At 44.4% G+C, this 17,545-nt stretch overlaps 1 protein-coding gene and 1 long non-coding RNA gene across 11 annotated transcripts in view; one reads left to right on the top strand and one right to left on the bottom strand.

The window, feature by feature from the left end:
* Nucleotides 1-17,545, bottom strand: part of SRGAP2 (SLIT-ROBO Rho GTPase activating protein 2) — a 237,768-nt gene that overhangs the window by 214,096 nt on the left and 6,127 nt on the right. The window lies entirely within an intron of this gene.
* LOC120228910 lies at nucleotides 935-1,686 on the top strand. Of its 2 annotated transcripts, XR_005527621.1 has the most exons (3): nucleotides 935-1,033; nucleotides 1,136-1,204; nucleotides 1,449-1,686. It is a non-coding gene; the product is annotated as an uncharacterized LOC120228910 (long non-coding RNA). The 2 variants fall into 2 exon arrangements; XR_005527620.1 differs by having other exon boundaries at nucleotides 935-1,204.

Genomic DNA, 17,545 nt, shown 5'->3' with positions numbered 1-17,545 from the left:
CTCTGCCCCTCGCCTGCTCACAATTTGTCTCTCTCTTTCAAAAATAAACATTAAAAAAAAAAAGTTTAAAACATCCTAGTAAGATAAGAGGTGGGAAAATGGTTCCCTTGGTTAACTGAGAAGGAAATGAAATGAAAAAAAGAAAAAAAAAAAAGTCCTGCTAGGTATACACAGGCCATTCTTCTGCACATTTTTGCAAGCAGATTTTATTTTCTTCACTCAAATTTATCCAATTTTGGAGTTTGCAATACCAAAGTAGATCTATAAGGCCCTTCAATAGTCCATTCTCAGCTCTAAAAGAAATTTTGTTTAACATTAAGTCAAGACACTTAGATTGCTATAAATAAGAATGATTCTAGGTCATGAGTAAGATGGCTTTTCAAACAATCAAGAACGGCATGTCATAATCACCTGCTAGATGTCCAGCACTATGTTAAACACCAGTGATGGGCACCAAAGGAGTGTAAAATGAGTTCCTGTCATCTCCACCTACAATCTAGAGACAGCTCTCAATTAATTTACCAACAGATGACGTTACATAATAAGGCTATTTGCAATTTCAAACACATTTCACCATAAAAGGCATGCTATGGTGTTTCAGTTCTCAGGTGGGTAGGAAACCAATTTAGCCTGTAATGTAATTGAAATACTGAGTATGTGCAAATGAAACCTGATGTGGAAAGCTGGGGTAACACTAGAATTATCTAACGTGAGTGTGGTGCTTTGTTAACTACCGAGTTTCGCACATACATAAACTTCACCATGATACTGTGGATAGGTGGTGTTTGGTAGGCTGTGGTAATATTTCCAACGTCTGAGGAAACTGAGGCACAGAAAGCCCAGAAACTGCTTCCAAGTCACAGGGCTACTGTGGCAACAGAACCCTAAGGCAGCAGGACTCTAACTCTTCCAATTCCAAATCCCGCTAGCACAAAACTCAATGAGAAATAGGTGTGGAGTGTTTTGTTTGCCTTTGGCGTTCAAGACTGGTGCCTGAGAAAAAGAGGAAATTTCATTTGGGAAAGATGAGGAGGTAAATGGAAACTTTTAGTGCTTCAGAAGGAGGCTTAGGGGCACTTTAGAAGCTTTTGACATTGACAGCACTGGTGCTTTATTGCTTTCATTTCCCTGCAAGCCTCTTGGAGGGGCTGTTCCCCTCTTTCAGGTTGTCTTCACCTTTTCAAGTTCACCTGCAAGGCTTAAGGTATGTTGGAGGAGGGTGTTCGATTTGGGTTTTAATTCATGAACGGGAACACGCCATCCAGGAGGGTTTGAGAAGAATTTCCTGATAGCTGGGTAAGGGCTGGAAAAGAGAAAGGAAAAATGATGGTGAAGGCGAGGAGCGTGTGTATGAGAAAGATTGCCTGACTGGGAATCAGCCGAATTGCAAACCTAGAAAGAAAAGCACAGGGGGGTGGGGACTGAGGGAGGCCACTGTTCTATTAAAGAGTCCGTGAGGACCAGCATTGAGTTAGCCCTTGCCACTGCGTCATGAGGCCAAGGCAGATGAAGGAGGAGGCGGCCCTAGCCATGACCCAGCTCTGCATAAATACGGTCTCTTCCCTCGGGGAGCACCGACAGTCGAGAAGACATCTACAACATTAGCAGATGGCAACACGAATAATCACACATCTATGACTTCCACAAAAATCCCTCTCTACGTGAATAAAAGTGCAAAGTGTTTCATTCATTCATTCATTCATCCAATAATCCACTGAACATTTACTATGTGCCAAGCACCACACTAGGTGTCAGAAAAACAAAAGTAAACAGGGACAGTCCCTGCCTTCAAGGAGCTCACGGTTTAGCAGGCGAGAAAGATGTACACATCAATAAGTGCAAATGGTCAATGGGTATGAATTTCTTTAGTTTGATACTGACTACGGCAATGGCACAGTAGGCTTCCAGCATAAACAGAGCCCAGTACGTTCTGCAACATGCGCTACTTGGCAGACTTGCTATTTGTCGTTTACCCATCCGTATACAGAGGCTCCCACTAACACTTAGGCCAAATCTATGTTATTAATCACATATTTGCTGGCTAAGTCACTTTCCTGATGCCTACCCTGCCCAAATCACTGTTTTGTTGCCAAGGGGGAAGAATGTGTGCATGTAAATCTCGCCCAAATTGTGTAAGAGCAACCTGAACTTGGGGTGGCACTGAAAAGGCTCACCAAAGCATGGCATGTCCTTTCAAGTACAGCCCAGAAAGCAACAGGTGATTCACTTCAACAAACATCCTTGCGTCAACGTTATGTAGGTCAAGTCCCATTAAACAAACTCCAAGAGAATGTCCACCTTCTTCTGTCACAGCAAATAAAATCTTAGTTTATATTTGTTTGGGCTGTGTAATTTACAAAGCATTTATGAAATGATTGTTTCATTTAATCAACACAGCAACCCCTAGTTATAAGTACTATATGGTCATCTTTTATCTGAAGAAGCTGAGGCCGGGAGAGGTTAGGGAACTACGCAGGGCCATGCAGTTAATGGCAAGCGTCAGGGCTGCATTTGGCACTCAAGCCTTCCCACCTCCAGTTGGATGTTTCGTTCTACCAAACCGTGCCTTAAAATTCCCAAGACAACCACCTATGCTCTCTGTTACTTAGAAAGAAAAAAAAAAAAAAAAAAGGTGGGGGGGGTTGGTGCCTGGGTGGCTCAGTCAGTGGAGCATCCGACTTCGGCTCAGGTCATGATCTCGCAGTTTGTGGGTTCAAGCCCCGCGTCGGGCTCTGTGCTGACAGCCAGCTCAGAGCCTGGAGCCTCTTTCAGATTCTGTGTCTCCCTCTCTCTCTGACCTTCCCCCACTCATGCTTTGCCTCTCTCTGTCTCAAAAACAAACATTTTTTATAAATTAAAAATAAATAAAAAGGAGGACAATAACTTCCAGAGTCTCCTTGGATCCAACACATTGGATGAAAGTAAATCACAGGCCATCCTGTTTAGAATAGAAGTAACACAAAAAATCCAAAGCCGTTGGATGGAGGTGATGACCGAAAACATTCAGTTCCACTGGCAATACCTAAAATATATATTTGCCTATAAATAGCTTTAGCTTGATCCCCTCCCTCAACAAATCCCACATCACAATGTCCAATCAAACTCTATCTGAGAACCATCTTGCCATCCCAAAGTGATTCAAATTAAGGCGATTAGCCACTCCTGCCTCCACACCTCGAAACAGCACCAGCACCACCCGGTCCTGTTCTGCTGAACTCAGCCTCTCCCACACTCCCTGGGATGCTTTTAAAATAACTTGTTCATTAGCTAGTTCTTTGTCAACCATGGGAGCTAGGGGGGTGGTGGGGGCGTGCGGTGGAGGGGAGGGGAGTAGAGGGGGGCTTGGATTGACTTTTCTGTAATTCGCAGGCTGAGTCTCCGACTGACCAAGTCTCAGAGAGGGAGACATGTTCATCAGCAGAGCAGAGAGGCTCAGGACTCAGATTTTTCCTTTCCTGGTTTAGCCAGTGCTCTCCCCTACAGGGTGTGGGAAAAGAAAATGCTATGAATTCCCAAACCCAAACACCAAATCCCCTGGAAGGGGGGAACATTTCTCCAGCTGAAATGTAAGAGAGCTGCAAACGAGGTCAGGTATTTGGCGTGTACGCGAGGTGTCACCGATTTCACAGTTGCTGTGCAACATTCCCAATTTAGAAGAAAGGAAAATGACAGATTTAATGAAGGGGGGAAGCGGGGATGGGATGGCACTGTCACTTACCTGATGAAATTCCTCCTTGAATGGAACTGTCATCTCAAATTCAGGAGTCTAAAATCACCCTCATTCCCTGGCCAAGTGCAACATCTTTCATTCTGTCATTGCCACCATCATTGTCCCTGTGTTCCCAGCTCAGAATGCCGGGCGTACCGACTCCCACCTCGCCCCTGGCTCCCACACCCATCTCTGCGGCTCAGCACCCCGTCCCCTCGTGACTATTGTGTGGCCAAGCGTGTACCAAGGGTAAAGGAACAAGCTGATTTGGGAGTCAAACCCAGTGGTGACCTGGGCCTTAGTCACCACTCTACCACAGGTCACCAGTCACCTTGGATTAAGGGCCTGCACAAAGCTTTCTAGTTCAGTTACTGGAGACTCATGCTTCCCTCACTTGTGGCTCTAAAAATTGGTCACATTTAGCAACGTATTGGCAGCACCCACCACGGGGGCCCGGCACACACCAGTGTATGCTGTGTGGGCAGGGGCAGGCCTCCCTGGCCAGTCTGGCACAACCGAGGAGCCTCTCTGAAACACAGCTTCATCAGGGCACTCTTCAGTCCGACTGCCCCCCTGTTCTCCACTGCCTCAGCGCAGAGCCAGAGACTCCGCAACAAGGTCATCCAAAACCATCCAGCCCCATCCTGCTCCTCTGCTCCGGCCAGAGTCTGCTCACTCACTCAGCAAACGTTCACAGGGTGCCGAGGACACGCAGACACAGAGCTGGACACCGGGAAGGTGAAATGAAAGGCTGCCTGGCAGGGAGCTTGGGTCTGAGGAAAGGGGCTGGAGGCAGGAGTGAGGAGGGATAAAACCATCCTTGTATTACGGTGTAGGAAGTGATGCAGGAGCGGCGGCCGCTGTGGGGGCTGTGGGAACTCGGCTGAGGGAGGCACACACACTGCCTCTGTTCTCCCCTCCCACTCTGGAGTTGGCCAAAGCCTACTCCGTAAGTCAAGGTCTTATTCACTGTGGCCCACACCTCTCCATCTCTGAATTCCTTAAGTTCTTATCAACATTACTCATTTGCAGTCATCCACTGGCTGATGTCACTTCTTGTATTGCCTTGGGTTAGTTGTTGTGTTTTTTTTTTTAATTGTTACTTTTCATATACGTTGGCTGTTTTTCTCCACCGGTTTATAAGATTGCAGAGGATATAGACCAGACTCTAGTTACCTCTAAATCTGTCACAGAACCTATATAACAATTATTTGTGGCAGAGGAGATATATTTGGAACCACTGACAATACATTCATTTAATGGTGACAAACACATGCTCCCTTCACTCCTAGGTCCTGGCTTCCGCAGGTGGTATCGATGTGTCCAACCCAAGATGAGAGAGAAGACCCCCGGGTGTCTCTGGAAACTTTTCAAAACATAATTCACTAAAATTGTAATTTCTAACCTTAGGAAAATGTCTGTCAGTGAAAAAAGTTCTCATCCCAGGTGGTACAGGGTTAACCCCACTATAGCATCATGGAGGGCACATCTTGTCCACAGGTACTTGCGGACTCGACATAGACACAAATGTGACACTACAAATCAATGGGGAAAAAGAAGGACCCTTTCAGTAAGAGAAACTAGAACAGTTAGCCATATGGAATATAAAATAAAGTTAGGTCCCCACCTCATACCAGTGACAAAAATAAACGCTTCATTTACTCAACACAGAGATGGGAGAAGAAAACCTTTAGAAAAAAAATACAGGTGAATATTCTTGTAATTTCAGGATAGAAAAGGTTGTGTGGGGGGCGGGGGGGAAAGGGAAAGAAAGAAAGAAAAGTCCAAACAACAAAACAGAAGCTAGATAGATGCAACTTACAACAAAATTTCTTCAACATAGAGAATCTGATAAAAAGTGAAAAGATAAGGCAACCCTGGGACAGGTATGTACAACCCGTATCACCAACAAAGGATGGGTAACCAGGATATAAAAGGAACAGCTACTCAGCAATAATAAGAAAAAGAAAAACAACCTCAAGGAGCCTCTTCTAGATTGCAGTTCAAGAACTGCTCTGGGTAAGGCCCCGGCTCATATTCTCCCAGAGCTTAAAGGACAGAAACACAGTGAGGTGACGTCTCCTCCCACCTATATATGTTTATATTTTATTATCATTTATAACATGTGTTATCAGATATCTCGATTTATCTATACAACAACACTGGGATGGAGGCAAAACATATAGTGTAACATTTTATTGACAAGGAGATCAAGACTCAAGAAGGCAGATGATAACTTCAGGGAAACATACAGCACTTCTGAGTTAGAAGCAAAACCTAGCTTTTCCACCTTTTAATCCATAATCTTTTCATTTAAAAAAAAACAACACACAAAACTGGGGCACCTGGGTGGCTCAGCCAGTTAAGCGACCAACTCCTGGTTTCGGCTCAGGTCATGATCTCACAATTTGTGGGTTCAAGCCCCGTGTTGGGCTCTGTGCTGACAGAGCCTGCTTGGGGCTTGCTCTCTCTCTCTCTCCTTCTCCCTGCTCTCCCCTGCACCCTGCACAAAAATAAATAAACATTAAACACACACACACACACACACACACACACACAGAGTCAAAACTGCCTCTACTTTTAGGAACACCTGGGTGGTGCAATCATTTAAGCATCTGACTTCAGCTCAGGTCATGATCTTGCCATTTGTGGGTTCAAGCCCCTCATCGGGCTCTGTGCTGACAGCTCAGAGCGTGGAGCCTGTTTCAGATTCTGTCTCCCTCCCTCTCTGCCCTTCCCCTGCTTATGCTCTGTCTCTCTCTGTCTCTCAAAAATAAATAAACATTAAACAAAATTTTTAACTGCCTCTACTTTTAAAAAAAAATACATGTTCAGACAAAAATCTGTATATGAATGTTCACAGCAGCTTTATTCATAATCACCCCAAACTAGAAATACCCCAACTGTCCTTCAATCGGTAAACGGTTAGTAAACCAACGTACACCCCCATTATGGGACACTATTCAGTAATAAAAAGGAAGGAACTAATGATACACGCAACAACCTGGACAGATTGCCAGAGAATTATGCTGAGTGAGAAAAAGCCAATCCTAAAAGGCTACATGCTGTATGATTCCACGTATAAGATATTCTGGAAATGACAAGACTATAGACATGAGAAGAGATTGGTGGCTCCAGGAGTTAAGGACTAAGGATTAAGGTAGGTGAGGTGAGAGGATAATGGAGGGACAAAACCATAAAAGGTCAATATGATGGGTGCTTGAGTGGCTTAGTCAGTTAAGTGTCCGACTTCTTGATTTCAACTCAGGTCATGCTCTCACAGTTGTAAGACAGAGCCCTATGCCAGGCTCTGCGCTGGGTGTGGAGGCTGCTTAAGATTCTCTCTCTCCCTTCCCTCTGCCCTTCTCCCATGTATTCTCTCTCAAAATAAATAAACAAACAAACAAAATAAAATAAAATAAATAACGGTCAACATGAGGGATGCTGGTAGTAAAGGGGCTTCTCAGTATTTTGATTGTATCAGTGTCAAGATCCTGGTTGTGACATTGTACTATAGTTCTGAAAGATTCTAACCATCCAGGGAAACTAAGTAAAGGGTATGTGTAATCTATTATTTCTTCCAATTGCATGTGAATGAGTAATTGTCTCAAAGTAAATGAAATTTTTCAAAAAGGACCAAAACATTTGAAAAGGCCTAAAATCCCCCTGCCCTGTTGTCGCACCATTCAGTGGTTAGATTAGATTAAGAGACTGCCAGGTGTGCTGTAAACACTAGGCGCACTCACCATCTTCCACCTCAACCAGCCTCATGTCCCTCCCTCACTGTCAGACCCTTCTCTCCTCTGAGTGAGGTCCTTCACTGCACCTGTGCAGTCTGCCCATCTCTTTGAATATGCTGATGCTCCCTGAAAGCGGAAAACTTGCTCTGTATCTCTGTATGCCTACGACCTAGCCCAAAGCCAAGCATATCGTAGGTGCTAAATAAAGGGATGCTCGCTTAAACTGGTTCATGATTTCTGTGTTTAATACAAAGGATCCCAACACTGGGAGAAGTGAGTAGGGGAGGAGACTGGGAAGAAGAACACCCCAGAAGTCTGGGCCAACGCCTCAAGAGCATTGGTAATTTACCTCTTCCTTCCCCAAGCCTGGGAACCCAAAAGAAGCAAAGGTCTGTACAGGGGGTGTGGCAGCAGTAGCGAAAATATGAGTTCAATTCATCAAGCCTACTTTTTCTACCCTGTTTCAAGCTCTACAAATGAAGGAATTGACCATTTATAGCCTGGGTCACTGGAGCACCATGGGAAGGTAGGCTGTGGTGTACTCTTCTGGAAAAGATTTTAAAGGTTAGCTGACAGCCCTTTTCCAGAAATGATTAGTCTGAAGAATTGCCCGAGGGCAGAAGGATGTACTAAATGATCTGTCAAGATCTCTCAGAAACCTCACACTCTCTGCCTGGGCAAACATATTTGGTTCATGGGGTGGGGAAGGGGTTCCCACACCCTAAAAACCATGCTAGCTCCTTACTCCTCCTCCAAATAGTTTTTGAGCAAAGAAAGGAAGCAAGACGGAGAACAAAATCAAAACAAAAAAGCGGGTGCTTTGCCGCTCCTAATGTTATCGGATAATTTTTCAAATTCTTACTCAATTACATATCACACTCTTATCTGCAATCTCCACGGGCCAAAGAGGCCTGCTTCCACATCATGCCACTGAGCCTACAGAACACAAATGTCCCTCCCAAGTAATCCCAGCTCTCATAAACATGAGATCATTTTACATTAAGCTGTGTGTGTGTGTGTGTCTGTGTGTGTGTGTGTCTGTGTGTGTGTGAGAAAGAGAGACAGAGAGAGAGAGATAGAGAGCGTGTGTGTGCATGCGCGCATCCGCATACACGCTTGTGCCTGTGAGTGCCTGGTCTTCTAGGAGCAGTAAGGAGGAGATATGTGAGGCCACGGAAGGTTAAAAACTTGGGAGGTTTCTGTTTCTACCTAGATAATGATTAACTCTTTTTGCTGCTGACTTCAGAAGAGCTGGCATTTCTGGACCAGCAGTGTTGCTTCCCGGTCAAGAGAGCAAATAAGAGCTCACACGCACACATCTACTCTTAGAAAGAAGTGGCACCAATCGCTTTCAGGCTTTGGCAGTGGGGGTGCTACTGAAGTTTCAGGGGCTACGAGGTGTTTTCAAATTGTGTTGTTACTGGCCTTAAAATATCAAGACCACGAACCTCATGAATCAAAGCAGCCGGCACCACCTACCCGAAACGCTTCGATGTTTCGTTGAAATTTGCTGACAGCAAAGAGTTGAGATAACTTATATCACCTGAAATCACTGAATAAATAAGAGAGATCAAGAGATACAACACAACTGACTCCAACAACGACTAACACACAAAGCCTATTATGCCGTTTAAAGATGAAACTTGAAACCAGGAGTAGGAGAGATGAGTAGGAAGAATCTACGGTATCCATTCTCTGGTTTCTATCCTTCCCTCGGGACAAAAATTAACATGGAAACTCCATGCGGCACTTCACTCTATAATGGCCGGTGTTAGGCCACAGGTCCTAAGAACAATGAAGCAAAGAACCAGTAATCCATCTTTCTACTTTCCAGCTGAGCAGATGGGAATACCAAAGGTGGAAGGCCTTGTCCAACGTTATGCAGCTGGCCCTCCATTACCCTTCAACCGTCCCTGCCTCCCTACGAATGATCTTTTGCACATGCTGTCGTTATCATTAATAGTCCTCGTTTAAAAACAACACACTGTTTCTTAGTCTATTCATTAGGGGAAAAGAAAACAAACACAAATGTGAAAACACTTCAACTCCGCGTTACAGCATACCTCATCACAGTCCACACACGAATCCCTGAGTCGACAGAGGGCCTGACACATGAAGAGGGGTGTAAGACGCAAGAGGCCATCCTACAGCCAGGAGAGCCTGAAGTCACTTCCCCCGCGGCCCAGATGTCTAGATCAACCCTACTCCCATTCCACACATCCACAGCCTCCCCCTTGTCCATCCCAGCCCTGATGTCAGGGATTAAAAGCCTCTCACTTCCCTATTTCTTAAATTGTAACGAAAGACAATCACCCAACTTCCTTTTTCTTTGTTTCTTGTCATTCAAGCACTGCACACAGCAATGTACATGCCTGTGATACCAAGGCTCACACAAGCTCCCCCTCTGGCCCACCAACATGGTCCAGGAAGGCCATCCACACCAGTGACAGCACAGAACGTTCTCACTCTGTATGTAAGCCTCTGAGCTCACGGGAAGTCCAAGGTTTAATATATTTATCCTGATTAAAGCAGTTATTGTCCCTAGTAATCTGGTCACAGGTCCACCGCCAGGCCAGGAGTCACCATCCCTTCCTCCCCCTTGATGTCCCAAGTGCGAGGCACATCTTCCTATGTGCACCTGACCTGAACACATATCACTTCAACTGCCCTCCAGGCCAGCTGCTGCTTGGCCACCCCCTGTGTCCCCTCATTGCCGCATCCGTGTGCAGCAGCCAGGCAGACACAGCAAGCTCTGACACTGGGGAGAGTGAAGTTCAGAGACTGTAATGGTTTTTCGTTCTCACGAGTGTGCCCGCTTCAGAGGGGTAAAACTGCCATCTTCATTATCTTAAATAAGCAGGAATAATAACCATGAAAGCTGGAAGGGCATTAGAAATTTTCTAATTCAAGCCCTAATTTCCTAGGTGAGAAAAACCAAGGCCGAGGGAGGTCAAGTAGGTGTGTACCAGGAAGACATTCAGAACACTGTTCAAACTCTTTGCACATCATGATACTAGGAAATGAGATCAACTAAAACAGTGCTAAGTCAGCCTGGGTTCATACGGTCTCCATCACGTACCAGCTGTGTGCATTGGAGTAAGTTATTTAGCCTCCCTGCACCTCATCTGAGAAGTGGGGATCATAAAAACAGCTACCTTGTGGGGCTGTTGGGAGATTCATGAGTTAATATATGTAAAGCGCTTAGAGCTTAAATGTAAGAAGCACTCGGTAAATGCCTGGCACCACCATCATCATCGTTAGCCAGGACCAAGAACTGTTGTTCCCAGTTTACAAACAAGGACACCGGGGATCTTGAGACCTGAGGTGAGTTACCCCCAAAATCACAGTGGTAAATGGCAAAGCCAAACTAAAACCCAAGCTTCATGCCTCCAAATGGCATTCTTTCCCTGGGAACCATTTCTCGCACGTAGAATCCTGTAGTTCAATTTGTTATGGCCCAAAAGGCATATTGCTCCAAAACAGGTACCTCAGCCAGGATGCCTCCCCAAAGAGCAGCCTACTCATCTGACAAAATCTGGCTCAATACCCTCCACCCCAGTCAATCAATCAATAAAAACACAACAGAAAGACCAGTGGAAAGGGAACAGATCTCTAAAGGATTCCAATGTTTGGAGAAACTGTTGCCAATTCTGCAGAAACAGGATGTATTTCTTAGAGCTTATGGCATGGCGTGTCTTGGCCAGCTCATGCTCTTGGATCCCTTTGTTTTCTGTGCCTTGTCTTCCTGCTGAGCCCTGGCCACCCAGACTCCCGTGGCTGGTGAGGTCACCTTCTCCAGGGAGCTTAGACTCTACCCACCAAGCTCTGATTTGAGATACAGGATCTGGGGTCAGACAGCAAAGACAAGGTCCCAACTTTTATAATGTCTTTTGGGTCACCTGTCCCCCGATTAGTGCATTTTTAGAAGAAAAGTTCATTTTAAAAGACTGCCTTCTCCGTAGCAGATGGCATCCTAAAATACCCACAGAAATGGAGGAGGTGCACTCCCAGCTGTTTTCCCTTCCTCACGAAGATATATTTCAAGTTCAGAACCACTCATTCACAATGTATAAATAAGGTCAAGGCTACTGAATACCAAATGACTTGAAAAACGAGAAAGGAGAGTCTCCCTGTTTGTCCCTTTCCTCCCCACTTTCTGCAGATCATACAGTGGCTTTGAAGGAGCTGAAAGCTCTCTCCAAACCCGTACTTCAAGAAAGTATCACAACAGTCCCTTTACTAAGTCTACTCATTTTGTTTTTTAATTTTTTTAAATGTTTTTATTTATTTCTGAGAGAGAGAGATACAGCGTGAGCAGTGGAGGGTCAGAGAAAGAGGGAGATAAAGAATCCGAAGCAGGCTCCAGGCTCTGAGCTAGCTGTCAGCACAGAGCGCAACGCGGGGCTCGAACCCACGAACCATGAGATCATGACCTGAGCCAAAGCCAGAAGCTTAATTGACTGAGCCACCCAGGCGCTCCTACTCAGTTTTAAAATAGACCTCAACTAGGGGTGCCTGGGTGGCTCAGTTGGTTAAGTCTCTGACTTTAGCTCAGGTCATGATCTCATGGTCCATGAGGTTGAGCCCTGCAAGTTCAAGCCCCGTGTTGGGCTCTGTGCTGTCAGCTCTGAGCCTGAAGCCTGCTTCCAATTCTGTCTCCCTCTCAGTCTCTGCCCCTCCCCCACTCATGCTCTGTCTCTCTATCTCTGTCTCTTAAAAATGAATAAACATTAAAAAATTTTTTAATTTAAAAAATAATAAAATAGGCCTCAATTTTCTCAACTTTAGACTTCAAATATCTGTTTTGTTTAAAATGATGAATAAATTCTGGACAAACGTAGAACTTGTTTTGCTTTAATCACGGAAACACTTTTGTTTTACACTCTGGAATTTCAGAGTTAATATTTTTCTTGGTTTCCAAGGAAAGAGACATGATTGAAGAAATTTGATCAACTCAATTATAGCTCTAGTGCAGTGATTTTAAAGAGGGTAGAGGGGGTAGTAAATAGGGGAAAACACCCCCCCACTGAGAAGCCTCCACATGCCATTCGGTGTGTACTTGTCCTTGCATAATGGCAATATTCACCATGTTTGATCCACTTTGAATTTCAAATAACATTAACATAAGGAGAAGGCTTTTTATTGGAGTAAGGGGAGAAACACAGAAGCATGGCACGGTCACATCCAATCTCAACTCAGAAAACATTCAGTTCTATTTATGAGCATTTTTTAGTGCTTCTTTGTGCCAGAAGCTGGACACATGGAAGTGAATAAAAGAGAAGTCTGTTCCCAAGGTGCTCAGTGAGCTGTAAATAAAAAGATGTAAACAAAGAGATTACAATGTAATATAATGAATGCAGTAATACAAGTAAGCACCAGGACACTGCTGAGGAAATGCTAAGGGTGTGTTGATTAACAGGGTGCAGAAAGCAATGGGAGACGCTGAGGAATTCCACTTGGGATCCTGCACAGGATCACCGTGCAGGGAGATGGGACAAGCAGGGATGACTTCCTGGAGGTGGTGTCATCTGAGCTGGCTTTTAAAGGATGACTGAGTCGTCCAGGTTCAAGGAAAGGGATCCATTCCAAAGAGAGGACATAGCATGCATAAAGCAAGAAGGATGTAATAATATAATATGGCAAGAAAACTAGAGACAAATCAGCTTTGTGATGGTATAAAATGCGAGCGGTGTAAGGGAGAAGTGATGGGTGTAATCAGTCTCCTATGCTATGATCTTAGCATAATAGTGTTTTTAAAAAAGTCACCTTGGTGATATTGTATAAGATGATGTCAAGGTCAAACTAAGAGCCTATTTTTAAAAAATTCGCAGTTGGGGTGCCTGGGTGGCTCATTTGGTTAAGCAACTGACTCTTGGTTTGGGCTCAGATCATGATCTCACAACTTGTGGGTTTGAGTCCCACATCGGGTTATGTGGTGATACCACGGAGCCTGCTTGGGATTCTGTCTCCCTCTCTCTCTGCCCCTCCCCGCTCATGCTACCTGTCTCAAAAACAAATAAATAAATATTTTTAAAAAATTATTTGCAGTATTTATGCACTCATTATTATATTCCATAATAAGAGCCACCATGTAGGCTACAATACATTCCCAGACACGCTCCTATCTGAAGCGTGCCCCACAGTAAGAGCTACTTCTTTAGCACTTACTGTTTGCCATACACCTGACACACATTAACAGTAAACCAGCCAGGTATGTCTTGTTATCTCTTCATTACAGGAGAGGATGCTTAGAGGAGAAGTTGAGTAACCCAAGCAAGGCCATAGGGCAAGGAGGTGATGTTGACAAGGTTCCCACTGAGGGTTGGCTCCAAAGCCTGGGTTCTTGGCATTGCACTACACACCTTCACAACATTCCCACTGAAGGCTAGAAGAAGAGAGAAGGCCGAAAGACACACATTTAGAACTTAAGGAAGTACAAGTTGAATGCCACAGTGTGGTGTGTGTCAATCAGACAGAAGGATCGTTTCTAGTCAGAGTGACCAAGGAAGGCACCCAGTATGCAAGTGAGATTTCAGTAGGTGAAGCTGGGGGGCCGGGCAAGGAGAGAGGGCACCCCAGAAACAGCACTCAGGCTCAGACTCTGGTCGACAGCCGAGGTTCTAACTTCCGTCCCATCCTTCCCCTGCGGCAGCCCCTGGGCAAGCCACCGAATCACCTGCCCTCATTTTATTCATCAGCAAAATGGGATAACAGCAATATATTCCTCCTAGAGCTGGTGCGAGGATTAGGAATAATCTATGTCAAGCATTTAGCATAACACATACTACACAGTAAGCCGCAAACTGCAAAACATTAGCTAACAGTAGATGTGTTTAAACAATGGCAAACAGTCCAGATAGGCCTCCAGTCCTCTTACAGTAAAACGAGAAATAGGGTTGAAAGGATAAAATTGAGACTGATTGAGGACCAAGTTAATGTTCACCTGGGAAGTTGGTCTCTTTTCAGCAGGGAATCAATCATGAGAGGAAATAAGCCATATTCATAGCGTTCTGAGCAGATCTCCCAGGGAGCCCCCAGCCCCTCCCCTTGGCATCTGGCTCACTTGTGACTCCTTCAGAAGTTGTGTGAGGCCCTAGGGACTGGTTCAAGCAAGGACTTTGGGAAACAGAGATACTGTCACCTGTCAATGCCCACCGTGTCCAAGATTTTTCCCTTTTCTCTCTCCCTATCCTGTGTCTTCTCCCCTAAACACATAGTAATGGCTGAGGCACAATTATTAACCCAACTTCTCTCGGAGACTGTCTTTATTCATTAAGGCTAAATAACATTTCCAGGAACCAATCTGGGTCACTTGGATCATCATTTATTTATTAATATTTTAAACTTGGTGATACCTAGCTTTTACTTATTTTTAAGTTAATGTCATTTCTATACTGTGGTTATTATATTACTCATGTAAAAATTTTTTTATAGTTTATTTCTGAGACAGAAAGAGACAGAGCATGAGTCGGGGAGGGGCAGAGAGAGAGGGAGACACAGAATCCGAAACAGGTTATAGGCTCTGAGCTGTCAGCACAGAGCCTGATGCACGGCTCGAACCCACAAACCGTGAGATCTGACCTGAGCCAAAGTCGGATGCTTAACCGACTGAGCCACCCAGGTGCCCCTATATTACTCATTTAACCACATATTACAATGAAGACACTCTTGGTGATAATGGTTATGCTCACTTCTCTTGATTGTGCTGGTTTCATGGGTATACAACAGATACCAAAACTTATCCAATGGACCCCTCAAACATGTATGGTTTATCACATGTCCATTAAACCTTAAAGCTGTTAAAAATATAATACGATAAAAGTTTAGTAATTCTAATGTAATATTAAAACATAAAAAATTGTTATCCATATATAATATTCATATTATGAGCATAAATACATATTCAGAATATGAAAATATGAACCTGTATATTTAAATCTTAACTCTAAAGATTTATCAGGACAGGTGATTATATAGAAATGTATATACAGGCTTATAAATACTTAGGTATAGAGGACATGGTTTTTAAATAGAGATGCATCATACTGTTCCTAGCAGCAGTATTTGCAATAGCTAAAAGGTAGACACCACCCAAGTGTCCACAGAAAGATGAACAGATAAACAGAATGTGCCGGACATATGCAAAGGCCTTAAAAAGGAAGAAAAATCTGACAAACGAAATGCTACAACATGGATGAGCCTTGAGGACATTATGCCAAGTGAAAGAAGCCAGTCATGAAAGGGCAAACACGGTATGATTCCACTTATCTGTGGTACCTAAAGCAGTCAGAAACACAGGGTGGGGGTGAGAGGGTACATTTAATGGGTACAGAGTTCCAACTCTGCAAAATACAAAGAGTTCTAGAAATGGACAGTGGTGCTGATTTGCCCAATGGGAATGTTCTAACTGCCCCTGCACTGTACACAGAAGAATGGTTCACATGGTAAATTTTATGTTGTGTGTATTCTCCCACAATCAGAGAGATGAAACTTCCTACACATTATTGTAAAATCAGTAAAGGTGTTATTTTGTAATTCTTAAAAAAATGTTTTCAAGTGCTCTCATTATTTATATTTAAATCAAACAACTTCTGAGGTAACTTTCCCAAAAGGCCAATTCTATAGCTGACACCAAGTTAAAACTGTTGACTTGAATTTTATTACCGGTAGAAATCTGCATATTGACTTCTTTTTCCCTACAACCTGACATAATGCTTTCTTAACAAAGCTGTTGGTGGCCTAGGGTATAGGATAAGCATGATCCCTGTGAAGAAAACTTCTCTTCCGGCAGAAGAACTCTCTAAGTACCACTGGCGGCCCATGTTTATCTGGAGTGATATGGGAGTATATGAGTCAAGAGCTGGGCACCTGCTGATTTGAAAAGGGTGTGGACCCTACATATCAGGGCCAGGTCTGACCGTAAACTTCGTAGCAGAGCAATGACTGGGCCTTGTCCTGGCTTTCAACCTGTGTGGTGCATGATGATGTGGCCATCACTGCCAGATGGGCTTCTCCAAAGATATTTCTGTTCTCATTCCCTAAGACGATGCCTGAAATTGCAAAAGGGCTCCCCACACACGTGTCTCACCCCCGCTGCTTTGCCCAGGGCTTTCCATGGCACCCCCAGCTCCTTGCCCACCACCTTCCTCCAGAGCTTTCAACTCTGAGATACAGAGTACTTCCTTTTTCCAAGGGCTTTATTTTCTTCCAGGAGCTCAGCTTACTGCAGAGTCCTATTTTCCCTGAGCAAGGGAAGAGAAGCCTTCGATCACCTCGCAGGAAGAGGAGAGCATCTGCTTGGGGATTCCATGAAGATGTTTTACTGCAGCTTTTCACAAACTGATTATATTTAAAGCTCCCTTGGGGAGTGGGGGGTTGGGAGGAAAGAAGCTTTGGAGAAGACCTTCGTTGGCATGAGTGGAGAACTGCTCAGGCCTCCCAGGGGAATAAGCTTGTTTAAATACCAGCAATCCACATTCCCAAGTGTGTATGCACACGCAGTATGTGTAGTTTTAAATTTCATCTCCTGCCCTGAAAGGGTCCTAAAAGGGTTAAACTGTTGCAGGCAAAGGCCTGGGGCTTTTCTATCAAAATGTTCCAGATGGAAATTACAGAATTTCATGTTTCAGCTCTGTGGTGCACACATACTGCTCTTCTAAGACATTAGGGGAAAAAAAAAAAAAAGGACAAGACCCCCAATGTTCTCAAGAAAGAAAATTTCACTGCTCAGTACACAGTGCCACTCTGTTTCAGAGGATTCTGGAATATTTGCATTAACTGTCAATCTCAAGCTGTCTGAGGCACTATAGAAACTCAAGGTATGGAGAGGGGAAAGGACAGGGGCCCCTGAATAAGGAAAGGACAATAGCTAGTAGCCGGGAGACTCGGCAGTGATGTGAAGCCACCCAAATATCACCCAGATTATCACCTCCACTAACCATGCCTTGCACTTGACCACCTTTTGCTGCTCCAATCCCAAAAGAAGCTAACAGGCTCAGGCCAAAAGGCCTCAGGCTATGACCATGGACCAGACCAGGGTTGTCAAGAATTTCCAGAGATTCACGTATATGAAAGTGTTTCACTAATTAGAAAGAGC

The sequence above is a fragment of the Hyaena hyaena genome, unplaced genomic scaffold (genome assembly GCF_003009895.1).
Source record: "Hyaena hyaena isolate Hyena2069 unplaced genomic scaffold, ASM300989v1 scaffold_28, whole genome shotgun sequence".
Classification (NCBI taxonomy): Eukaryota; Metazoa; Chordata; class Mammalia; order Carnivora; family Hyaenidae; genus Hyaena; species Hyaena hyaena.
Note: the sequence above shows the minus strand (reverse complement) of the source record. Positions and strands in the feature narration are given on the sequence as shown.